The sequence below is a fragment of the Acinonyx jubatus genome, chromosome C2, assembly GCF_027475565.1.
Source record: "Acinonyx jubatus isolate Ajub_Pintada_27869175 chromosome C2, VMU_Ajub_asm_v1.0, whole genome shotgun sequence".
NCBI lineage: Eukaryota > Metazoa > Chordata > Mammalia > Carnivora > Felidae > Acinonyx > Acinonyx jubatus.
In genome coordinates this window covers 106,129,168-106,154,554 of record NC_069384.1, presented here as the reverse complement: position 1 = coordinate 106,154,554, position 25,387 = coordinate 106,129,168, and the positions used below count along the sequence as shown (strand labels likewise).

Below are 25,387 nucleotides of genomic sequence, written 5' to 3'. Positions count from 1 at the left end.
GTGTGGAAATGCTCACAGAGAGCCCTGTTGGAACTGCATGGCTGTTTTTCATTCTCTTCTCTTTCCTTTTTAAAGGAAATCAGCGTCATATAAGCACTGTTCATCCTGTTTCCCCAGCACAATGGCTTTTGAAGAACATGCTTTTGAAGTGCAGGTACCGTGGTGTTTGGGGACAAAGATGATGGTTGTGGCAGTAATAGGCTTCGTAACACACTGATCAGATTCATATTTTTCTATTACAGTAAATGTGCCTCTAGTAATAGAACTTACCAGCAACACTAACCATGGCCACGCTGTTCTTTTATTTCCAAAGAAATAACAGTTTCAAAAGTGACAAAGGACTCTGACAAAGGCCTAGCAATGGGAGCCAGAATGACTCAGTGGCAAGAAGGCCTTCTCGGTGTGGGTAGTTTATGGCCCCGCTTGGTTCATGACAGGAAAGCTGGTTGAGCCGATGCTTTTCCACACCCTGAGGGCCGGCCATCAGGCCTACGGGGGCTGGCTGCACTTTTACCCGAACTCGAGCCAGAGACAGCCTCTGATGGACAGAACTCAAAAGGCAGCACCAGGAACCTTGACAGCATGGAAAAAGAGACGGTGTTCTGCTTTCATCGCTTGAAAACATGGAGGCCACAACGTTCCTTACTTTTTCCTCTCTGTTAGGGGAAATAACAAACTTTTCAAAGGCATTCGCTGTCCACTTAGAAGAAATATCTGTCAAAGTTTGACACCAATCAAGGAGAAGACATCTCCAAAGAAGGGGTATCCTGCAGGGTGCGGCCAGCCGACAAGCTTGGAGAACACACCCAATCTGGGTTATTGCTCAGGGCAGCCAGGAGCCTGGAGCTGCGTGTCTAGAAGTCCCTACTGATCACTGAGTTCTAGAAGCTACGCTAAGCAAGCACAGAATGCCAAGAGGCACTCCGGGAAGACTCAGTGTTAGCAAATGTGGGTGACAAGACCCCCAAGTAAATTGTGTGAGGATGGAAGAGGGGGATCCGAAAGGGAAGGAGGGCAGGGGAGTCTGAGGAACTAGAGCCTGCCGGGGCACTCAGCCCTCTTCGGCAAGAAAGCAGCTCTCTCAGGGCAGCAAGGGGCAATTCCCATCTCTAGGGAGATGAGCTTTTCTCAGAAGCCAGGCGATTTCGTCAGGTTTTTCCACAGCCCAGAGAGAATATCTCATGAGATTGCCCCACTCCACTCCCTCTGTGCTAATGTCATATTTGCCAGACCTATTGCAGTTTCCTGGTCATCCTGGTAACTGGAGGCAATGCTGGGAAGGTGTCCATTCAGGACAGGCAACAGGCACGGGGCCTCAGGACACTGACATTTAAATGGAGCAGAAACTGTAAATGATTTCTAAAGATCATGCTGTCTCTCCATTCTCTCTCCTCTCAGATCCCCGCCTGCCAGCTCTCTCCACAGCCAGCCCACAGGGGTCATCTCCTTGGCAGCTGAGGCAGACAGAAGGGGCCAGACACTCAGCCAGGGCCTGGAGCCCACTGGCCCCGGGGCCCCACATCTCATGCTGCCCACCCTGCATTCCAAACCCTGGTCACAGCTCCAGAAAGATGCACATTTTAAAGCAGTACTATTGTCTGGCTTGTAAGCCTAGTTTCTGGTAAGTTCAGTTTGTGTGAATTATTGCCCCAACAGCTTATTAATGCTAGGGAAGAGACAGAAATCTAGTTCATGGATGGGGGAAGTGGAGGAGCAGACCCCCAGGCACAGTGCCCACCAGGCTCTGGGACAGCAGGTGGCCCTGCCACCTCCGACTAGCTGTCCCTCCTAACAGTTTCTCATGTGCCCCTCAAAGTTTTCTGAAAGCCACTGGAATTCCCCAAACAAGATGGGACTGAGCCACAGAAAGCAGGACTCAGCCCAGTGGTAATAGTGGGGAAAAAAAAAAAAAAAAAGAAAGAAAAAAAAAGGCCCTTAGGGGGAAAAAGGGGACAAAGAGGTGAAGTAGTGTAAAATTTAAATGCATTTGGGAGACTCGCCCCAAAATGACTAGGGCAGAACATCACGCTGGTTACATTAAAAAACAGAAGCAAAAACAAACCCATAAAAACTGGGAAGAGAGGAAGAGCCCCTGGTTATGATGCTCATTCCCTTCCCTCCAGTCCTCATCCCACATAGTACTGGCTCCTAACCAGCGTGTTTGCTCCCCTCCCAAAGGGGACCTTCGACAAGCCCGGAGACACGTTCAGTGGCTGCACTGGGGGACGCTTGTGGGGCATCTTGAGGGTGGAGACGAGGCCTGCTGCTAACCAGCTTCCAGAACACACGCACCGCAGCCACCACGACTAAGTCGTCAGGCTCAAAGCATTCCCAGTGCCCCTGTTGAGAAACCTTGCCTGCAGAGAATGATTCTCTGGTCTCTCGGCAACCCACTTGCAGCCACACCATTCAAAACGTATGTGGGAGATTCATAACAAGGGAGGGTGCAGTAGTGACTGGGAACAAACACAAATTCCCAGACCGGTAACCGTGAGTTCTAAGAGGATCAACGATCAGCTGTAGTGAGTGATTCACTTTTCTGACCACCAGGAAAGAAGACCACCATCTCCAGAAGTCCCTCAAGAGTCCAGCCACTGGTGGTTTTATTGTCCAGTGATATAGGTCAAGGGGGTTCCATGGAACCTCGGTCCCCTAAGAGTTTACAGAATGAGACAGATAGCAAAGACAGGGCAGCTAGCTAGCTAGCTAGATTCTTTTTTTTTTTTTTTAAATTTTAGGGAGGGGGAGAGAGAGAGAGAGAATGAATCTCAAGCAGGCACCACGCCGAATGTGACCTTGGGATCATGACCTGAGCGGAAATCAAGAGTCAGTTGTTCAACCAACTGAGCCACCCAGGCGCCCTGACCCAGCAGCCATTTAAAGGTTAGATGCACAAAGAGCAAAACTGAAATACAGGCCACACCAATGGTACATTATGGAACAGGCAGAAGCTGAGCATAATGCTGAGAAATGCTGGGGGGGGGGGGGGGGGGAGGTGGGGAGGGGGAGATACAGTTATCATAGGTAAGTAAGGTGGCATCCAAAGGATGTAAGAGAAGGCGAGGAAAGCATCCATCACACCTCCCTTTCCTCGTACTTTCACTAAAACTCTCACCGTGTCCCATGCTTTGGGGCATGCAGACACAGAAGGCACCATCCCCGTGCTCCAAACACCTGCAGTCACGTGAGAGTGATAGGAATTGTGCACAAATAAGCAAATGACGAAAATGTCATTTTGAGAGGCACAGCAGGCACGTGCAACAATGTTCGGTGAAAGGGGTGATGCCTGCATGCGGCAGAACTCTCACGTGACCTGGGCCTTGGAGCATGCGCCCTGCGGGTGGGAGGTGAGTTTGCCCCGGGAGTCCAGAGTTACAGGGGGGTTAGGGGTCCTGCGGCCAAAATCTCTGTAAAGAGGGTTTGGGCTTAAGGCGTTAGTCCTGGCTTGTCTTCTGGTCACTGAACAAAACCCCCTGTGCTTCATTTTTCTCTCTTTCCTATTTCCAAGCAAAAAGACCATACCTACTCTTATGAGGAATCTCAGGCTATGAGGAGCCCTGTGGAGCTTAATGGCGAAACTACCCACATTGGCGAGGTTCCAGGCAGATGCTAGTGGTTACAACCCACAGGCTATCAGGTGTTGTTTCCTCTCCGGTGCGTCTGCCTCACTCGGTAACAGTGACTCAGAAAACTACCCAGGCAAAAAGTCAGATGTTTTGAAGATGTACTAATAATTCAACAGCCCAAACGTTCTCCAGGACCAAATCTTTACCAGAGCTACTAACGAGTAGTCAGATGGACTGCCCTGTGCACTTTCTCCTCTGACAATGAACTCAGAGAGAGGTCAGCAGCCGGACACAGAAAGAGGAGAAGGGTCCTGAATACACACAGACAGTTTAATCACCCGTGAAGAAATCCAAGAGTTGACTGAAAGTGCTTTGTCAGGAAGAGTAGAGAGGCCCCTGCCCTCAGAGAAAGGCGAGGAAGGCTGGAGGTCGCCTGGGCAGCAGAGATGGTGGCAGACCAGAGAGGCCACGGTGGAGACACCAAGGGCCTGGTGGGAAGGTCAGTGGGAAGACTCAGAAACAGGAGGGCAGGGAGAGCCAGCACTCTCCAAAGGACCTGGCAAACAAAAGTTCCCTAGAAAGAAGATCAAAATTTAGCTCAGTAGGAAGAGAAGACATTATTTTTAAAACCACCATATTTACTTAAGAGTATTCCTTCAAGTGTATGTCATTCCTGATTCCAGACTCCTCAGATTATTTGAAAGACTGGTTTATTCAGACTACATCAATGTCCCTTGCTTACATTTAAAAAATCAAGGTCAAGCTATGTTGATATGTGAAAGGGAATTTAGATGAATGAGGGCCAACTCCCAGGCTCTGGCCTTGTAATTACTTTCTTTGTAAGCCTGAATACCCAATCAGATGGATGCCTTCTCCACACTTTTTGTCACATTTATGGAATACCTTTAAACAATGGAATCTGGAAACTCCAGCAACATCTGTGTCCAAATATATCCAAGCCTGTTTATGTTTTTAATTGGAAATCCAACAATTTTAGATGAACTAATCCATGGTATCGTTGGAAGTGCATATTTTTTACGTAATTCTTGAGAGCAGTTTGCAAACCATTAAAGTAACTCGGCATCATGCTTTATCTTCAAAAGATATCTCTCAACTGTGATTACTATCAGAATGAAATCAGGGGTAGCATTCAAAAAAGACTGCAGCATGAAAGGTTTGCAGAAGAATTCTGACTCCACTGGAAAACCATTGCTTTTAGGCCAGTTCTTCCCTTCGCCTTGGCTCATGGTTGGTTTGTTCTCATTCCAATTAAAGATGTGACTCACTGAAGAGTCTTTAACTTCGTTAAAGCAAAGCTTTCTGTTAAGGTTATCCGGCACTGGTGGGCTTCTAATCGGACATTCTCTGCAGGCAGGAGAATGCTACTTTGAAATCCTCCGGTTTTGTATGAAGCAACTCTCCTTTCTACACAGAGACTCTCATTTCTGTGGTCTGGCCTGGTGAAATGTGTATTCCTTTATGCTCAGTTTGGTTATTTTAGGCCCGTATCTATGGGCCCACTAATTTCTATGAGAGGATGATTTGTGTAGAAGGAAAGTTGTGTTTTTATTGAATCCTTGGTGATTAGAAAAAACTTAAACCAATTAAGGGTTCCCATCACCTGGAATTTCTTAGGAGGAAGTGACTTTCCAAGGCATGTGGGAATTATCAAGAAAATAATTTTCCCTTGAAATGGTGTGTTGGTACACAAGAGGAGGGCTGGGCAGGATATCAAGAGGAAGTGGTCGCTCGCACGTGAGGAAATGAGTTGCTATTTTCAAGGCTAGATGAACAGGAGACCAGGACACATTTTCCTCATTTACCCTTTCATTTTAAAAGGTGGTGGAATTCAGGTACACCTTGATTGTTCTGGATAATAAAGGATACATGAGACATGAATAGAAAAACCACAAATGGTCAGTAAAAGAAGTAAACCGGGGATCACTTTTTCTCCTGTTTATTAACATTCACACCAAGCTGTATATTTTGGTTACCATGGTCGCGTGGTATCTGATGTCACAAGCCACATCATATAAAATCACAGAGGCCACGACAGGCAGGAAGAGAGGCCTGGCCTTGTTGTCTGAGTAATACAAACAGCCCAGTGTGTTGGACGTGAGCCTGGGAGTACTGCTGCCTGATGAGCCCAGCCTGGGAGCCGACTGGCCACCACCTCACCTCTTCTCCTGCCTCTGCCTGCCCCCTAGTGGACAGATGAGGGAAAGCGTGGGAGTCCACCTGGGGGTCTTTGTGGAGACTGAAATAATGGCTCCCTGAGAACCCGCCTCCCCCAGCCATGTTCCCAGGCACTGTCTGTGGATTTCTTGGAGAATCAGAGCTCCGCCTGGATGCCCTGGAGTCTCCTTGGGATGAACACCTCCTCCATTTCTGTGTCATTTTCCAGGGGCCTTTGTCTACCTCTGCTCGCCCTGATTCTCAACTTGCAGTCACCTTCCCTTATGCAGTCCCCACAGGAAACATGCCTTTCCTAGAAAGGACAAATTGTTCATTCTTTGGGTCCTACAAGCTGTAGGGAGCCAACAGATTACTGTACTATGAAACATGTTCCCACTACAGGAGCCTCATGTGCATCCCATATGTCCATACAGCCATTCATTTATTCATCAGAAACTTACTAGACTCCCGGCCCTGTGCCGGGCTCTGGAGACATGGAAGAAACCAAGCCAAGATTCCTGCCTGGAGGAACCCCCAGCCCAGGGAAGGGACAGCTCATCCATCAATTGGCATGGGATGAGGTCCATTCCACTAAGAAGGTATCAGCGCTGTGCTGTGGGAGCAAAGGCAGTAGGAAAGAGACATTTGGATTTGTCGTGGGTTTTTGCCACAGCACAGTTAGTCCAGCAACTGCTTTGTTCAAATGACTGAGGCAAATAAATGAGGCTGGCACAGGCCATCCTGATATCACACCCCTCTGGAGTACTCTGGCAGTGCTGGGTGTTTTCATCCCTGCCCAAGGCACAGTGATCTGACTGTCCCAGCCTATGTGGATGCTGCTGAAAGAGGCAGACACCGCCAGGAGCTCCCTCACATGACGCACTGCCTGATTTTCCCACTGTGGCAGCCCTCGGCTGCTGCCCACACTCTGCTCAGCTTTGCTCACTTCAAGCTTCCCTTAATTTTTCTGAAGCCCCCATTTCCCACATCGCTGATTCACAGATATGGAGGACCTAAGAAGAAAAAAATAAAATAAAATAATTATCTCAAATGATTCAGGAGCCCTCCTGGACTCTGTGATCTCTGTGTTGACTTTCACTTTAAAATCCTGAGAGCAATAATATTGTCATCTGTGTAGGCAAAGCTGGAAGGAAAACAGATTAATGTTCTTCTAAACTCCTGCCTCTTGGCAAAAATTAGTGTAGAGAAGACAAATTCTCAGCCCGGGCCTGACAGCCGAGGTGAAGGTAGCTGAAAAGAACCCAGAAGATGACAAGCTCCTGGGGTGAGGGCATCATCTTGTTCCTCTCTCTCTCTCCCTCTCTGTCTCTCTGTCTCTGTCTCTCTCTCTGGCAGTAAATATTTGTCGGAAGAATGGCTGCCGCCCTGAGTGAGTCCTGTCAAGCTGCCTGGGCTCTGGAAGAAACAGGAGTTGGGAAATGAAACCACTGGCAGGCCCTACGCTTGTCAGTTGAAGATTCAGGAATAAGGTGAAGGGACTTTACCTGCTACCAATGTGCTAGGAGAGATGCCCCTCAAGAAAGGGTGCAAACACCGGAGCCCCTAAGAAAGGGGGCCTGACAGGTCTCTGCCCAAGTCAGCTCTTCCCCCTTGGCAAAGGAGAGCTGGCACGAATGCCACCCCCTCTCACTTCCCCCCCACACCCCCAGAGGCAGAGCAGTGTGGCTGGAGGGCGCGGGGACTGACCTGAAATCTGTGGTTTTCCCTGAGGCTGTTTCGGCCTGGGGGGAAGGGGAGTTACACACAACTACAGATGTTGTGCACTCTGCAAATTTTATAATTAGTCTAAAGAAACTCCAACATCCTCTTTTAGGATGGTGTACATTCAAATTCTCTTCCTGTGCCCCAGCTTTAGGTTCCATTAAATGCCCATTTGCCCCGCATTTCCCCCATATACCACCCTCAGTAGCACTCGTAATTCATTTCTTCACTCAACACATACTAACTGAACGCCTGCCCTTTGCCGGGTCAGGCCAGCTACCAAAAATACGGTGTCAGCAAAAACAGACATGGTCCCTGCCCTCATGGAACTTCCACAATAGAAAAGGAGAAACCTTGATCAAATACCTACACGAATTAATGTGACATTGCAATGTGAGACTGTAATAAGGGGTTTGGTTTAATAAGAGATGTCAGGGAAATCTCTGAGGACATGATGAGTGAAATAAAATCTGAAGGAACAATAGGATTAACTAGGCCAGGTGGGTCCTGGGTCTCCCTGCGGTGGGATGGTGTCTGTGTCTTCAAAGCCATGAAAAGACTCAAGTGTGACCAGAGCACAGACAGCAAGGCGGGCAGGATACACCACAAGGCTGGGCTCAAGGCAGAGCTGGCCAGGGGAGGTGCCGAAGTGTTTAAGCGGATGGGCAATGTGATCAAATATGCATTTCAAAATGCTGCCCTGTAGAGAAAAACTTGGAAAGGGTCCTAAGTGGATGTCGTAAGACCAGTTAGGAAGCCATTACAGGTGAGTTCAAGACTAGGAGGAGAGCAATGAAGGAGAGAAAGGGGCAAAATTCTATTTAGGACCAACAATTGTCACAACGTGGTGATGGAACAGATAGGCTTACAGTCTATTCCACACGTGTACGATCTTCCAACAACCTCCCCAGCAATAAGCCCTCTCTTCATGGGCTAGATTACTCTCTGAGATACAAATACAACGTTCTCTTTTTCAGGTTTGTCCCTATGGATGCCTTCATGATTTCTCTCTAGCTTTCTCTAAAAATGAATTGGAGGAACGTCCGTGATGCCTGGAACATATCAATTCAAAGGTCATGAGTTGAAATGTGATAACAACTCAGATTACAGGATTGTCAACTTCCAAGCTCCCATGACCTTAACTGAAGGGCTGAAGGGTTGGGACGAGACCAAGAGGGCTTAACAACACTGTGAGCTGCCATAGCATTGGATGTGCTGAGTGCTCAAAATTCAGGTATTGTCCGATTAATCCACATATTCTTTTACTACACACTTAGGGGATGCTATTATAAGATTCCCACCTCAGCTAGGAATTCAGTTAGCTACCAGATGCCCTCCTGCTGGGATCCTGGCTTCTACAAAACAGCCACTGGCCCATCTCAGGAGTGGTGTTTTATCACTATGCTATGCTAGGCACTAGGGACCGGAAGGTGAAGAAAAGTGTCCTTCCCCCTAGGAGTTGCAGCCTAGCAGGCCCATCAATCAGGATAGCACAGTGCGGTGTGCTACAGCACAGGCAGGGGCAAGGTGCCGTGTCCCCAAGGCAAGAGACAGGAGCTCTGCCTGACTGAATCAGGAAGGTTTTCCAGGAGGCACATCTAAGCCAGGTGTCAAGGGGTAAGCAAGAATTTATCTGGAGAAGAGGAGACTGGTTGTTTCGGGCAGAAAAAGTAGCTTATACAGAGTCACGAAGACACCTAAGAATAAGGTATGACCAAAAAGTAATGGCCCACGGGTGATGGTGGGGCTATAGCAGGAGGTGAGACTGGAGACGGCACTGGTGGGTCACATAGGCCCTTCACTACCTGCTTTGGGTACTGGTGTTAGTATTAGAGGTTCTCTTCCTGCATGACAAATCACCCCAAAACTTAGGTGCTTAAAACAACAAACGTGTATTCTCTCACCATTCCTGCGGGTCAGGAATCCAGGCATGGTTTAGCGGTCCTCTGACTCAAGGTCTCACAGGCTGCAATCCAGGTATCAGCCAGGGCCGCAGTTACCTCAAGGTTCGACTGGGGGAGGATCACCTTCCAGGCTCACTCGCTTGGCCGTCGGCCAATCTCAGGTCCTCGCTGGCTGCTTGCTAGAGACATCAGTTCCTTGCCACATGGGCCTCTCCATAGGGCAGCTCACAACTTGGCAGCTGGCAGAGAGAGAGAGAAAGAGAGAGAAAGACAGATGACAGAGACAGAGAGAGAAACAGGGAGAGAGGTCGAGAGAAAGACACGGTCTTTTTGTAATCTAATCTCAGAAATGACATCCCATCACTTTTGTTCATTCTGTTGAAAGAGACTCACCAGGTCCAGCCCACATGCCCACAGGTGAGGGGGTTTACACAGGGTGTGAATACTCGCAGGTGATGATCACTGGGGTCATTTTAGAGGCTGCCTACCACATACATGAGAGCTATTTAAGACACAATCCCAGCATCATCCCATTCTGCATAAATTATAGAGAGAGACATATAATTTCACTGCCTATGAGGCTGTTTTTGTTGATGGGTACACTCTGGTCCCGAAGAGCCCTGAAGAACAATGTGCTTCATTTAACATCTCTCCCTAAGGATTTTATACAACCCACTTCGCACTCACGCCGTTATTATTACGTGGATTCAGCCCAAAGCTGCCTGTGTGGGTAGAGAGAGGTGGGAAGGTGAGGAGGCAGAGAGAGGAAGTGATCGGGACCCCAGATTGAACAAGAAAAAGGTCACACGCCAACTGAAAATTAGAAATGAATCTGAGTGGAACTAAGTATCGTGGTTGACAGCTCACACACGCGGAGCCAACTTGCCACAGCTTGGCCGCGGACCTTGGTTTTCCCACACGCAACTGAAAATAACTAACATTCATCCTGAGGGAGTGCCACTAAAATAAGTAACTACTGGGAGCTATACCTCACTGTTCATTCAAGCTGGAAGCAGTCTGCAATTACTTGGCTGAAATTAGACACAAATTAAATTGCCACTTCCGGAACCCTTTTCTCCGGTACTATATTGCAAAACAGAAACTGCTTTTTGAACTCTGACGGTTTAGATTTTGTTTCCTTCCTTACAAATAAATGCGATATCCGACAGACTCTCCACAAGGGCAGATTACTGACACTAACCTCTCAGGAGACCTAATCTTTTCAGAAGCCTGGTTTTCTGAGTTGCAGACCTGGGTTTAATTGTTATGGACAGAGTGACAGGCTGGTAAAAGGGACTAGAGAGGAGAGCAACTTGCCCACATTTGAAGTAGAGCGCATGGTGGAGGAGAGGGGGCTAGCAGAGAATTTTGCCCTGAGATACATGTGGATGGCTTTGCTCCCAGTTTTTTTGGTCATCTGAAAGCTCTCAGGTCTGCATCCATCTAATTTTTTTTTTTTTTTAATTTTTTCAATCTTTGTGTTTGAGAGAGAGACAGAATGTGAGCAGGGGAGGAGCAGAGAGAGAAGGAGACACAGAAACCGAAGCAAGCTCCAGGCTCTGAGCTGTCAGCACACAGCTGGACACGGGGCTCGAATTCATGAACCGCGAGATCATGACCTGAGCCGAAGTTGGATGCTCAACCAACTGAGCCACCCAAGGCATCCCATTCTGCATCCATTCAAATATGGAAGTTCTCCTATGATTTTTAAAAACAAAATTAACACACATACGTGAAAACAGTAATAATGATACCTCGAGGGTCTCCCCTCAAACTTGTCTAAGAAGGAACTGGCATGCAGATAATGTGGGTGTTTGGGGGTTTTCTGTTACAAAAGAGCCCTGAACTGTATTATCTCCTTAATAAAACACCATCTTCCTGTCAAGGAAGAACCTGCCATTGGAAGATGTGGACGGATATCAAAGAGCCCAGCTGTGCTGGAACCTAGGAGGCAGTGGAAGCTATCAGGGGAGGTGGCTTCTCCATAACTGAATTCTAACTTCCCTTTGCAGAAAGGCAAAGAGTACTTTCTTCCCGTTGTTGGAGACATTAGTTAGTCACAGATGAAGCACATTTAAAACTAACCCCCACCCCCTTTCACCAGTTCCACACATTCTCACCCTATATACTTATTCTGATCTGGTGAATCTTAGAAGTGACAAATTAAACAAAGAGGTTTCCAGGTATCCTCTACTCCTCCATGAAGATTTTCTTTCTTTCTTTCTTTCTTTCTTTCTTTCTTTCTTTCTTTCTTTCTTTCTTTCTTTCTTTCTTTCTTTCTCTCTCTCTCTCTCTCTCTCTCTCCCTCTCTCTTTCTTTCTTTCTTTCTTTCTTTCGTCTCCATAATTCTTTAACAGAAAACTAAGTCACCTAAGCAAACCTCTACAACCTTGCTTTAATTTTAGGGGTTATTTCATGCCCAGTTTAACTTTTAAAATTATTTTTAGTATCTCCTTTTCCAGACTTCCAGAAAATAGAATGAAGTTAAACGAAATCAAAGTAAACTGAGTAATCTGAAATGAATTGATGTCAGCAGCGATTCCGCAAGCAGCCCTCTCCCACATCACATCCCCCGGGAGTGGTGAGCTCAGCACTGCATTTATTCTGACAGAGCAGAGGGAACACACAGACTCTGGCTGGCTCAGACCAGCTGAAAATCCAAGGCAACCACCCTTTCTGGACAACTTTCTGCCTTTCCAGCACTTAGCATGGCCTGAAAATTCCTGTCTGGGGAGGCAGGACTTTAAGTCCTAGCAGGACAAAGGCATTCACTTAACGGTGACAACCTGAAAAGCCAGTTGGTGGAAGGGCCCCACTTTCTTGCCCCCTCCAGCCCACCGATCCAAACCTCCTAGAGGCCATCCCACCTGCAACTGGCCTAGAGGCCAGATAACCTCCGACTTGGACATCAAAAGTTAGCAAAGTGCAGGAAGGAGGGGATCAACAAGGGCAAAATCAAAATGCTGATATCTCATTTGTTTTCGCCGTGCAGGTAACTTTTGGATTTGCATCCTTTTTCCTTCTCTGATTTCAAAAAACAAAAAACAAAACCCTAAAAATTCTTAAGTTCTGAGGAGGGACTCTGCAGCAGGAAGAGGAATAAGATGACAGGATGAGTAGGGAAAAGGCTGCACGTGTTCTCTCCCCCACGTCCTCTCCCCTGTCACCCCAACACACGCGCGCGAGCTTCAACCAGTGTGTAAAAATAGCTGCCTGGGTTTTGTTATTCATCCGTAAGCAGGAATGATGGGCGGGCTTCTCCCTGCACTGCCTGCTGCCCTTGAGTAGCTTGTACTATCAGGTGACGCCTCACGACTCGCAGTCCCCACCCCTCGCCAGATAAAAGTCTTCCGTGACGTTAGAAATTTTCATTTTAATGGAGAAGAAAACCCGCCCCGCTTTCCGCGTCGGCGGGGCGGGAGCTCCCCTCCTCCACGCCCTAGGCCCCTGCGCCGCGAGAGCGGTTCCATCTGTGCTCGGACATAACGGCCTCTCTGTGCCTCCCGGCACGTCCAGCGCGAGGGCGTTCGGGCCGGAACACGCCCTCCCGCACGGGGCACAGCTTTCCCAGGGGCCTGGGGAGAGGCTCTGGCCTTTCCTAATGAGGGCCAGGCGCCTCCCCTGTGGGCTCGATCCAGGCAGGCGCACCCCGTCCCCCCGGAGTACACTGATTGCCTCAGGGGGGTGGGGGGAGGGAGTCGCGGACGATCCCTGCACAGCCTCCCCGGCGACCAGAGCTAGCGCATGCGTGGAGAGGCTCCGGACGCTGGCGGCATGAGGCCGCGCATGCGCCAGCCAGCCTTGGGGCGGGGGGGCTGTCCGCGGAGATTGGAGCTCCTCTGGTTTAGGCCCTTGTCTGTTTCCTGGCAGCACCTCAGGGACACTGCAGTATTGGAAGAGAGCCACAGAATGCTTAGAGCTCCTTAGAGAGCATCTGTTTCATGCCTCCATTTTACAGATGAGGAAATAGAGCCAAAGAGGCGATGGGAAGTGACCAAAGCTGCATTTCTGAATTCTGACACCTGGGACCAGATCCAGCTCTTATTGGCCTGGTTTAGGTACTTAAACATTTATCAAGCTCCTGGATACTATATACTAAATGTATGCATGGTATGAAAGAGAGCCACGAATGCATCAGAAGCAGTGTAACCATGCCTGCTCCAGACTTGGGCATAGAATGAGACAGACCTGGCTTTGATTTGATGATTTGCAGGACTACACCACTAGCTGGATGGCCTTAGTGATACTTGGCTAAGGTCTCTAAGTTGTAGTTCCCCGGTCTGCAAAAAAGGAGATAAAACAGGACTTACTGCTAGGTTGCAGAGTTTAAATGAGATAAGGTGCACATTGCTTAGCATGGTCACTGCACGTGGAAGGCACTCAAATCAATGTTTGTGCAATATTCTGAGAGGTAAAAGTGCTAGGCACATAGGCGTTCATGAGACAAACACGATACTCATTTCCAGACGGAAGTCAGGCAGAACAAGAGGGAAGGTACTTTCCCCAGTGCGGTACTGGGCGAGACTTACACAGGGTTAAGGGACCTGGCACTCCAGAGACAAGAGAAATGGTCTCTGTTTATCTTTCCACTAGCTGCTCCCACCCAGCCCTCTCCTCTTCCTCCTTTTCCAACTCTCACCGTGACTCATGGTGGCTGCAGAGATACATCAGAACCTCTTATCAGAGTGAAATGGGTTCTGTGAAGTAGTTTAATTTATGTTTGAAGTTCTACTTTTTTTTTTTTTTTTTTTTTTTTTTTATCACAGGGCCTCTCTCCTCTTTTCCTGGGCGGGACAGGCTGGAGAAGGAACAATAGATTTATGTGAATAGGAAGGAATGGTGGTTAAGCCCCTAAGGTGTCAGACTGGAGTAGTCTGGAATCATAAATCATCAGAGTTAAAGATTGTCTGGGACAACGCCCTTGTATTAATGAAAGAGCCTTGAAAAACTGTAAAAGCTTTAGGCTCAAGTTAGAAAGGCCTGATTTTCTGTGTCCACATAGTTCATTCATCCATTCATGCACATTGCTCTGGGGTATGTTACATACTGCCAGGTACAAGGTTGTCTCAATAAGCAGGGAAAGGGAAACAGAAAATAGGAATCCAGGAGGAGTCCCAGGTTCTTCGTGCAGTTTCATGGATGGTGATACCATTTACTGCGATAGCGACTAGAGGAATGGAAACTATTCGGAGAGGAAGATGGCATGTTTTGAACATGTTTTTTATGTGCATGGGATTTCTGGGGATGATCTCCAGAAGGCATTTAGGAACATGGGTGCCAAGCCCATCAGAGAGAGGCCTAGAAATGCCCAATTGGAAGTGGTCAACATAGAGGTAGTCACTGAGCTGGGCTGAGATGGTCCAGAGAGAGCAGGCAGAATGAGAAGATCATGGGATGGGTGAGAACTGAACCTGACAGATACCAGCTTCTAAGGGTGAAATAGGGGTTCTGAGGAGAGGGCAGAAAAGTGAAAAGAAAACTAGGGGGGGAAATGTCATCAAGCAGTCCAAATGTAAAGGGTCTCTAGGGTGAGGAAGTGATCAAGAGTGAAAAATGCCACAGAGGTGTCCAGCACGTGAACACTGGCATGCAACCATAGACAATGAGGAAGTCAAGTCATTGATGACTCGTGTGACCCCAGTTTCGGTGGGGTCATGAGAGCAGAAACCAGGTCACAAGGGGTTAGAAGCAAATGGAGTCAGGGAAGAGAGCAGCAGGGAGAGTGGGTACATAGCCCACTGTTTCAGAAGAGTTGGTTGGGCAGAGAAGGGGAAATTACAGTCGGGGAGGCCAGGTGAGTTTTTTGTCAATGTCTTTTTACTATGAGAAACTGAAACATGCTGATAGGGTGAAGAGAAGCAGGAAGGGCCAACAGGGAGGAATAGGATGGGGTCTCAGTACAGCCTCCACAGAGGTGAATAGGAGGAGAGGGTATTCTGCCCCCAGGTAACCCAAAAGAAGGATCCTCTTCTTTCATTTCCTTCTACCACATGAATGGGAGTGGTGCATTTAAAAGGCTTATGGATGGATTTGAGGAGCTCTTTAAAGCAAGCTTTGTGTCATGCATCTAGCCATGGCATCAATCTGACTGTCAAATGCATTTAATTAACCCATTTGCATGTGGAGCTGTGCTTAATGCCACATAAATGATGTGACATAGATTCTGTTATTACCAGGTCCGTCAGGACTCTGGGGAGCGAGTGACTGAAACCACCTCTAACCAGCCAAACCAAAAATGGAATCCATCACTTTGCTCAACTGGGTAGACTGGCTTTAGGGATGGTTAGATTTTAGGTGCTTAAAAGATGTTGTTAGGAATAACGAGGATTATGACATATGAATTCAGTCCACCCAAGGCATTCATCTGCCTGGTGTGTGTGTGGGGGGGGGGGGGGGGGAGGGGGATGAAGATTCTTTCCTGAAGGTATGCAAAGAGAAAGGAAAGGTGACACTCAGCTTCACACATTCAAAGGTAGAGTTTGTAGCAGGACAATAGCCATGTAATGCAAGCTCTTACCTTGAGAAAATACCCTCTGCATTCCCTTACCTTCTCCTTTAGCAGATCAAGGACTGGGTTTGGTAGGCTAAAATTGGTGTTTTATGTATGAGAGGTCTAGACAGGAAGAGAAGGGGGGATTGTGGGGGGACAGAAGCAGCAGAACCAGCCAAGAAAGAGGACTAGGAGGAGCAATAGTATTGGAAAAGTAATGACTAACCCCACAGGCATGAGAGGACCTTCTCCCCTGCTACCTCCTCCCCACTAGAATTATGAGAGGGCCTGCCTGTGGAGCCTCGCACTGATCAGACAGAGGGAGGCCCACCATGGACTTCCCAAGCTGTGCTAGTCCCCTTAGAGCCTAGACCCTACTCAGATGTAGCAGCCAGTCTGTGGCCAACTTGTCAGAGGTGATCACTGTAAGAAGGTGACTCGGTGATGTGGGTCAAGTAGACCCCTAGGATCAGGATGGCTAGGAAGTCATAGCCAGAAGTCAGAAGCACCTGAAAAGAACAGAGAAGAGGCTAAGCCAGCCCGGGAGCACCTTTGAGAGCACTGTCTCAGACTAGAAGATGGACCACCAACTCACCATGCACAGACTTCCACGTCAGAGGCTGACAGCACACCCAGGACAGGCAAAAAGTGGACACTGCCCTGAGCTGGCCAGACATCAGGCAGCTATACCCCAGGACCATGCAAGGCCAATAGTTCCCTTCCTCTCAATACTGTGAGGGTATAGAAGCCACACACCTCCCTACCTCTACCCTACAGATCCTACAGGGGTGATCAAAACATTTAAAAATCCTGACAGGCTCAGATACTGACCCATCTGAACAGAAGCATTCCTCTGTGCCCAACATTAACCCTTTTGTCGACAGATTGTGAGGAGCTTGGAGAAAAGTCCCAGAGAAGGGGCACTGAGGGTTGCTCAGGGAACTCCGGGCAGCACCTGTTTACCAACTGCCCCAGGCATATTTCAACATTTTATCAATCAGGTCAACCATGATGATGTGTACAGGTGAATACAAGCCAAACACCATCATCTTTATTGGCAAAGCAAAGAAGAGCAAGGCCATCTGAGAATTGAGCATGTTCTCAAAGGGGATATTGAAATCATTGGATTGGACTAGGACTTAAACCAGTTTCTCCCCCTACTATCTAGTGCCTCCAGATAGATTATGGGCAAATAAGAAAAAGTACATCTTATTGATACATCCACATTGCAGTGTATGCTGAATTTACCATCTATTTGCTTTCTTTTAGTCTGGCTTCACTTTTAGGAGAACAGCTCCAAACATTAGCAACCCCAAAGGGCAAAGCACATCTTTCTCAATAGGGCCAGCAACAGTCCCAGGTCACATTCTCCCTGGCCCAGCTTTACTCACCTACCCATCTCTGAACCAATCCCTGGTTGGCCAGGCCCAGGTCACATGACTATTTCTCAGCTCAGGGTCTGAGAATGGGGAGAGCCATGACTCCCCTCAAGGAATCAGGATGCCGTTAGCAGAAAACATACTGGTTTTTGAACCGGCAGGCACATTGAGGCACAACACTGTTGCCTTATGGGGTATAACCTTCTAAGGTTCAGGGATGAGTGGAATGGCTCCACAGCATCAAATAAATTGTCCCTTGAGCATTTATCCAGAAGTTGATGTGTGTAGATAACTAATATTGAAAATCATAAATCAAAGCAGAATTTGTCTCCTATTATGATACTGATTAAATTAATTTTTAATGATTGAGCTAGAGGAATATAATCACCTAAGTGTTCACTAGGGTTTAAAGCATAGTGCATTTCGTAAATCCATTTAGAAAATACTCAGTCTCTCTTGTGAATGTGAAGACAACTCTCTTTCTTTTCCTCTGTGTATTATTGTCTCTTTGTAAAGCAAACCAGACTTTCCTAAATCCAAAAGAAACTAGATAATTAGTTATTGCCTATAAAAAAATTGTTTTTGTAATAAATAAAAACTTTAATTATCCAGGGAGAGAGTAAAGGTAGCATCGGGTTTTCTTCACAGATTTTTATTTTCAATATCATAAAACACTTCACTCCATATACTTTTTTTAAGTCAGCCCTAAGTAAAAGGAGATATTTAAGTTCTCAGGAAAGGAAAAATAATCATCAATTTTACTCTAAAATTTATTCTGTGTCTTTTTGGAAATAATATTATTCCATAAGGAATATCTTAAAATTTACAATTTATAAAATTTGCATCTCAGAGTTGAAAAACTGTTTTTCAACTCTGAACAAAACAAAAAATCACTAATCACAATAAGTAGAAATAAACTTGTCATGCCCTGATGGTTGAGTCACATATTTAATTCAGAAGGGGCTGGCTTTCTCTGCATGTGGAATCCAGGCATTCATTTATGCATCAAATATTTATCACACCCTCCGTAGCTTTCCTGCTCTATGCTGGGCACTGGGGATGCAAAGATGAGTCAGGGAAGGAAGGAGACAAGCGGATAACACAAAGCTCCACAAAGGTGTGCAGGCATGCTGAGGGCTTGTAGGAAGGAACAGTTGATTTTTCAGCAGGGTGGATGGCTCAGAGGCTAGCTGGAGTAATAAGCGGCCTGAAGGCTTTGCGTTTCTCACAGTGACCAGAGCTGTGCTGGAGAAGTGTTTGTAGACATGTTATTGCCCTGGCTAAGATGGAGGACATTTGGAAATCCTCTTTGGCAGCCCTCCAGAGGCAGCTGGGCCCTGTGTCAGCTAAGAAACGAGAACTCCTGGTTTTCCCAACACCTCAGTATGTGTGTTCTGACCCTGCTTGCCTAGGCCGGGGGATTCCAGGCATCCATTCGATATACTCCCAACTTTCAGTTGTTTTCGAGCAGCCACCGTGGGCTAGATCCTGTTCAAGCGAAGCAGCCACAATGTCAGGGAGCTTACCTCTAGAGGAGGGGAGGGGGACAAATAGTAGACCAAAATGGTGATAAGTAGTACGAAGGAAAACAAAGCAAGAATGGGAAGGCAGGGAATGTGCGGTGGGGGTATACAGTATAAAACAGGGTCTATAAGAGATCCAGCCTAAATTTAGTTTCCCTGGTTACCTGAGCACCCAAGAACTGTGGCTGTTGGTGCATTAGGAACCCACCAAGAAAGTGGCGTGGTGCCTGACTCCAGAGTTGCCAAGGAATGACCACCTCAGTCTGACAAAGGCTGGTGTGCATCCCCTGTCCCTCCCCCAGAGGGTGTTCTCATCTGGTGAGTGGAGCTGGTACAGTCAGAGTCTAGGATAGGAGCTCATGCCTGGAGGAAATGGGATATTTATTCTGGAGACGAGTACCCTAATAGCATCTAGGGGAGAAGGGCATCCAGCTCCCCCCCAAAGAGAGCTGTAGCAAAGCACAGATAAAAGCTCAAGGCCTGGGCCAAGAGTGCTGGGGCCCAGTCTGGGTGAAGGCCCCCAATGGAAAGGGAAGTATCAACCAGGAAGAGGCCAGACACCAGGTCATTGGAGTGGGCTAGAAGGGACGCCTGGGTTGGGGTGGTAACAAGGGGGCACAGACCCCTCCCTACTGGGTACCAGGATGGGGGGCAGAATGAAGAACTCGGGTTCAGGACCTTTAGGCTGGAGCACAGAGTGTAGGGTGGCCAGGTGTAGAAGCTTTGGGAACAAGTCAAGGGTTTTGTGTTAATCTCAGGTCTACTGACACTGGCTAAGGCGTCTCTCAGCTGTAGCCAAGGCTTGCTTGTTCTGTCATTTGTATAAGCACCACAGTGGTTTTAACCATGAGCCAAATAACACTGAAATAAATTATAGTTGTACTGGGAGGGCAGCTGAGGGAGGGGGACGGAATGGCAAGGAATCTCCAATAGTTTGTGCCTAAAGCCTAATTGCAATGGAAACCAAGTAGAAAGAGACCTAGGCCCCTAAGGAGGATAAAAGTATGTACAACAAACTGACCAGCACAGCATGCCCTCCTGTATGGATGCCAGGATCAGAACAACATGTCACGCTGCCACTTTGATCATGGGATTTGGATCAGAAAGAACATGGGATTTGGATTTCGGCCTGGGCTTGGCCCTGGTCTCTGCCACCTGTTGGCTGTATGACTTTGGGTAAGTTACTTGACCCTATGAGGCTTTGTTTCTTCATCTGTGTAGTGGGAGGGTGCAAGCTGGAGCCTGTGCTGGGATTCAGTTGTGCCTGGAAAGCCAGTGGGAAACCCCACAGGGACCAAGGAATCTGCTTCTCTTGCAGAGCTGCAAGGAGCCAAGTACAGTGAGCTCACCAAGTGGCAAAGTGTCCGTGTCGGAGAAAGGAGTACTTTTGAGAATGCTATGATAATAATGGCTGAACGTATCCTTGGCCCTACCCGTGCTGGATCCATGTCTGATTCCTGAACAGAGCTGTCACTGAAAGCTCACAGGATTATTTACTAAATACTCTACTGAGGGACAGGATCACTGTGATGAGACCCCCATAAACGAGTGTAACGGGAGAGAAAGGCATCATCTCCACAGGGCAGCTTTGCCGGAGTGAGACGGCAGAGCAGGGAGAGGGGCAGTGTCTGGCAGGCGGGCATTGCCTTCTTGGCGAGTAAATACAAGACACCTCACCCAGGGACCCCCCAGATGCAGAGGGGGGGTCTAGGTGACAGATGGTGGTAAGACACTAACTAAGTCATCTGGATTATTAGTCTCGTCATGGCTTCATTTGCCCCACATGAGGTGAGAGAATCTTGGTTGAAAATAAAGATGTTCAAGCATGAGAAGTACACGGCAAGTACACAGTAAATGTCAGATTCCCCTCAGAAACCACCTAAGGAACCCGATGGGCCCCCTGGAGGACTGTTCGGAACATGCCCTGGTCTGTCTGGGGATTGAAACAGCATTCCCGTGGCAAAGATTTTTAATCAAAAAGGAAACTAACACATATCTTTGAGCACTTGCAATGTGCCAGTGAGGTATACGTGCTAAGAGGGATTTGAATTATCTTTGTCTCAGCACTTGACAGTTTACAAAATACGCTGATAATGCATTTTATTCACATTAGTCTTCACAACGACCTAACAATGTAGGATCCCCATCTACAGATTTGAAGATGGAATTCCGGAGAAGTTAAGTAATTTAACCACTAAGGGGTGCAACTGGGCTCTCTTTGGTGGGACGCTGAGCCCAAACAAATGAAAGAATGAGGCAAAAACTCAGCAAATACTGAAACCTGAAGTTCTGACCAAAAGAGCTAGAGAGAAAGACAGGTCTTAATGGCTGGACCTCCAGAAGGGGTCAGCTGGGACTGGAGCCGGATCTCACCGGAGGGTGGCTGGAGGGGGACAGGATGTAGACGAGGAGGCACCACACACGTGGGGGAGGGCATGCTCCCCCTCCTGGCCCTGGAGCCGTCCCGGCTTGTCACATTTCAGAGAATTTTTATGGCCTTTCAAAAGGAAATCGCTACTCTCATTCCCCGCGAAGTAACAACAAGGCTTTGCTCTTACTGTGGTGTCTGGACCATCCAGATCGCTTCTCGTGACTTCAGCGACTGCCTGTCTCAGGGTCTGTATCCCCATCATTTCTAATTCTTCTTGGAGAAGTATTTATGACGTTCTAAAAGTATGCAAAGCCACACACTGAAATGTGCCAATATTAGAACATTAGTTAACCAGAAATTATGCTCATTTCAAATTGCAGACGGAAACGGAGGATACAGGAAAAGGAATGAGCATTTATGGGCCAGACTCTGTGCTGGTAGCTTTCACATTCATGATCCCTTTTACTACTCATTACAGTGTAACGTGGAAGATGATATCAATTCCACTTTGGCAGTTGAAGAAATGGACGTTCAGAGAGGTAAAGTAACGTGGCCGAAGTCATACAGCTACTAAGGGGCAAACCTAGGATTTGAATCCAGGTCTGACTTCAGAAGACTCTGGTTTCCAATATAGCATAATTTATCACTTGTGAAATTCAGGTGGCACTGAGAGTGACCGTACAATTTTTTATCCTATTTTTCTTTTATTAATTCAAGTTTACAAGCCGTGTCATTTCCAGATTACCGGCTTCAGAAAGTTCTTAAGTCATTGAAGTCCCCAGGATTCAAAGACAGTGCTCTATCAAAAATGGGGCCCACCTTGCACTGGGTAGAGGAGGAGGAGGAGATTGGCAGGTGATCCTCCCTCATTTCCTCAAACTCTGTTTAATACAAACGCCAAAGTTTGACATTTCCGACCGCTTTACTTTCTTTGGCAACTTCAACTCTGACGAGAGAGTAAGAAATATGTCTCCCCTTGACAGGAACAAGGTGTGCAGTGAAGGACCTCAGGTGCTGTGCTGCATTTTGACAGTTCCTTAGAAGAAAACACTCCTGCCTGTTCTATTCAATCCCAGTCCAGGTGAGTCACCACATTTTCAGTCAGGCAAGTATTTTAAGGCACGAGAAGTCTAAGCTGGAAGCAGAGAAAGGTGAGGGATGAATTATCACCAGTAGCTTTGATGATGATGTGTTGTCATGGTGCCACGAGACTCATTTCCAGTTAGGGTCCCAGTCACCGCTGCTTTGCTGGAATTTTTGACACGGGAGACTGGTGGCCACCCCGACACAGGCGTGAGACACGGGCAGGTGCACATGTATTTACCCAGAGCAGACCCCCACTCTAGAGGGCTCGCGTTGGTTATTTGGGCGTGATTAAAAGGATGTGCTCACATGGATGGATCATCTTGCGGGGAGCCAGTATGACCACTTACCCCGCTCCTGTGACATTGCCCGAAGTTTTGGGGCAGAATCAGGGACTTCCTGACCCACCCCAGCATCTGCTGTCTGGTTTTCAGTATTTGAGTCTGCACGATGCCACCACTCGGAGTCTCCTGTGCTGGCACCTACATTGCAAAGCTCTGTGGTATCTATACTGAAGTGGACCAGGAGGCTACCTATGAGCAGAAATGTAGGTTCTGTCGTAGCCCTCTTGGATGAACCATCAGGATGCACTGTGTTCCTCACTCAGACTTCCCACTGGGTTGCTTCCCTGTCTCCTGCTCCTCTTTCTTCTGCCCTGACCTGGGGACTCCAGGAGGGTGGGGTGGGGATGGCGAGTAACCTTGCTATCTAGCTTTTCCTGAATCCCCTTAAACTTTCACATGAATGTGAAAAACAAGCAAGTTCATGGGGCGCCTGGGTGGCTCAGTTGGTTGAGCGTATGGCTCCTCATTTCGGCTCAGGCATGATCCCAGGCTCTTGAGATTGAGCCCCGTGTCAGGCTCTGTGCTGAGTGTGGAGCCTGCTTGGGATTCTCTCTCTCTCTCTCTCTCTCTCTCTCTCTCTCTGTCCCTCCTCCCTGTTCTCTCTTTCAAAATAAATAAATAAACATTAAAAACAAACAACAACAACAAAAAGAAACAAGCAAGCTCCATACCTGGGCCCTGCAGCCCCCTCCCCCAGATTCTGAGTCAGGGGCCTGGGGTAGACTTATTTTTATTAAGGGCCCAAATGATTCAATTGCAGGTGATCCTGGGCCACACTGAAAAACACTGGGGCAGGAATAAGCCAGCAAGTGTATGAGATACATCTGGTGAGAATGGTAATTCATCTAGTTTCTTAAACTAGTATTATGGGCTAAATTGTGACCCCCACCCCCGATTTTATACATTGAAGTCCTCACCCCCAATACCTCAGAATGTGACCACATTTGGAGATAGGGCCTTTAAGGAGGCATTTAAATGAAAATAAGGTCATTGGGGTGGACCCTGATCCAATATGACTGGTGACCTTATAGGGAGAGAAGATTAGGACACGCACACCAAGGAAAGAGAATGTGAAGACACAGTAAGTAGACAGCCATCTGCAAACCAAGGAGAGGAGACCTCAGGATTTAGGAATTTAAGAAAGATAATACAGTGCACGTGTTATGGCTGCATAACATCCTGTAGCATCTACAACAGTATCCTGCAATCAAACATGCTAATGTGTCTGTAGTGAGATGTATATGTTGCATAAATAAAGCCTATAAGTAGCCATGTATCATCTTAAGACAGATTTTTGTGCCAAATGAATCTGTTTCAGGTCAAGTTTTGCTGCCAAATGAGTTATAAATACCATCTTTGGTATTCAGAGCTTTTAGGGCTTTGAAATGGTGGACCTTTAGTATCCCTGCCTTACAGATGAAGAAACTGAGACACAAGGAAATAAAACACCTTATCCGCTTTTATTAACCCATGGGAGGTGGGACTAGGCTACCGACCCAGGCAGCCTGGCTTCAGAGTCCGCGCCCTTCACGTCCACCTGGCGGCACCCTTCAGTACCGCCTGCCTGCCAGCGCCGGATCTGCCGCAGAATTTCACACCAAGCTGGCGGCCTTGCTGTGAGGACCAGAGAGTGCAGGTAGAGTTCTGTGATGGGTTGAATTGTCTTTCTCCCCCCAAATTCATATGTTGAAGTCCTAACCCTAGTACCTCAGAATTTAACCTTATATGGAGACAGGGTCTTTGCAGATATAATTAGTTGAATTACAATGAGGCTATTAAGATGGGCCCTAATTCAATATGGCTGGTGTCCTTTTTTAAAAAAGAAATTTGGGGGCACCTGGGTGGCTCAGTCCATTGAGCATCTGACTCTTGATTTTGGCTCGGGTTGTGATCCCAGGGCCATGAGATTGAGCCCCGCGTCTAGGCTCTGCACTGAGCATGGAGCCTGCTTGGGATTCTCCTCTCTCTCTCTCTCTCTCTCTCTCTCTCTCCTTGTGCCCCTCTCCCCAGCTCATGTGCTCTCTCTCTTTCTCTGAAAAAAAAAATTAAAAAAAGAATTTGGACACAGAGACAGAGGTGCACTCTGGCAGAATGCCATGTAAATATGAACGCAGAGATGAGGGTGATCTTTCCACAGGCCAAGGAATGCCCAAGATTGCCAGCAACACGCCAGAGGCTAGGAGCGTGGAACAGTCACGCTGAGCCTTTGGAAGGAAGCTACCCTGGCGATACCTTGATTTTAAACTTGTAGCCTCCAGAATGTGAGACAGATTTCTGTTCGAGCCCCCCAGTTTGTAGTGCTTTGTTACAGCCGCCTTAGCAAACTAACATAATTTCTTCATGCAGGTCCCAGAGTTCAAGTGGGAGACTAATAAATGGTAGCTAACCAACTTTCTACCTTTGTCATGGAGGCTGCAGAAAATAAAGAAGGTGCATTAGATGATTTCTAAGGCCACTTACAAGTTGCAGGCCTAATTTTCTTTCTTTCTTTCTTTCATATTTATTTTTATGTTGGGGAGGGGCAGAGAGAGAGGGAGACACAGAATCCGCAGCAGGCTTCAGCCTCTGAGCACAGAGCCTGATGCGGAGCTTGAACTCACGAACCATGAGATCATGACCTGAGCCAAAGTCAGACGCTTAACCAACTGAGCCACCCAGGCGCCCCTAATTTCCTGTTTCTAACAGGAGGATAGCCCAGCTCCACTTGTCACTTGCACCAATCAATCATCTGGCTCTTACAGCATTTCTTTGCTGGCTAAAAGATGGGCTAATGTAAAGGGGGTCTTAAAAAGCAAAACAAAACAAAGCAAAGAATGTTTTTTCCTCTGAT

At 47.5% G+C, this 25,387-nt stretch overlaps 1 protein-coding gene and 3 long non-coding RNA genes across 6 annotated transcripts in view; 3 read left to right on the top strand and 1 right to left on the bottom strand.

The window, feature by feature from the left end:
* LEKR1 (leucine, glutamate and lysine rich 1) overlaps positions 1–1,520 on the top strand; it is a 216,828-nt gene extending 215,308 nt beyond the window's left edge. Inside the window, exon 19 of the transcript XR_008297893.1 lies at positions 1,399–1,520. The gene's annotated coding sequence lies outside the window, so the exon portion shown is untranslated. The remainder of the gene's footprint in view (positions 1–1,398) is intronic.
* LOC128315263 (uncharacterized) lies at positions 1,517–9,372 on the top strand. The gene is made up of 3 exons (XR_008297894.1): positions 1,517–1,625; positions 2,749–2,883; positions 8,441–9,372. It is a non-coding gene; the product is annotated as an uncharacterized LOC128315263 (long non-coding RNA).
* LOC113599910 (uncharacterized) lies at positions 5,483–9,900 on the bottom strand. The gene is made up of 3 exons (XR_008297895.1): positions 9,761–9,900; positions 9,368–9,606; positions 5,483–6,754 (listed from the first exon to the last, which is right to left on the bottom strand). It is a non-coding gene; the product is annotated as an uncharacterized LOC113599910 (long non-coding RNA).
* A 1,809-nt stretch (positions 9,901–11,709) lies between these two features.
* LOC128315261 (uncharacterized) lies at positions 11,710–25,148 on the top strand. 3 transcript variants are annotated; one of them, XR_008297891.1, is made up of 6 exons: positions 11,710–13,425; positions 21,609–21,669; positions 22,114–22,211; positions 22,648–22,760; positions 23,318–23,393; positions 23,589–25,148. It is a non-coding gene; the product is annotated as an uncharacterized LOC128315261 (long non-coding RNA). The 3 variants fall into 3 exon arrangements; XR_008297890.1 differs by having other exon boundaries at positions 23,318–25,148; XR_008297892.1 differs by lacking the exon at positions 21,609–21,669 and having other exon boundaries at positions 23,318–25,148.
* The last annotated feature ends 239 nt before the right edge of the window (positions 25,149–25,387 follow it).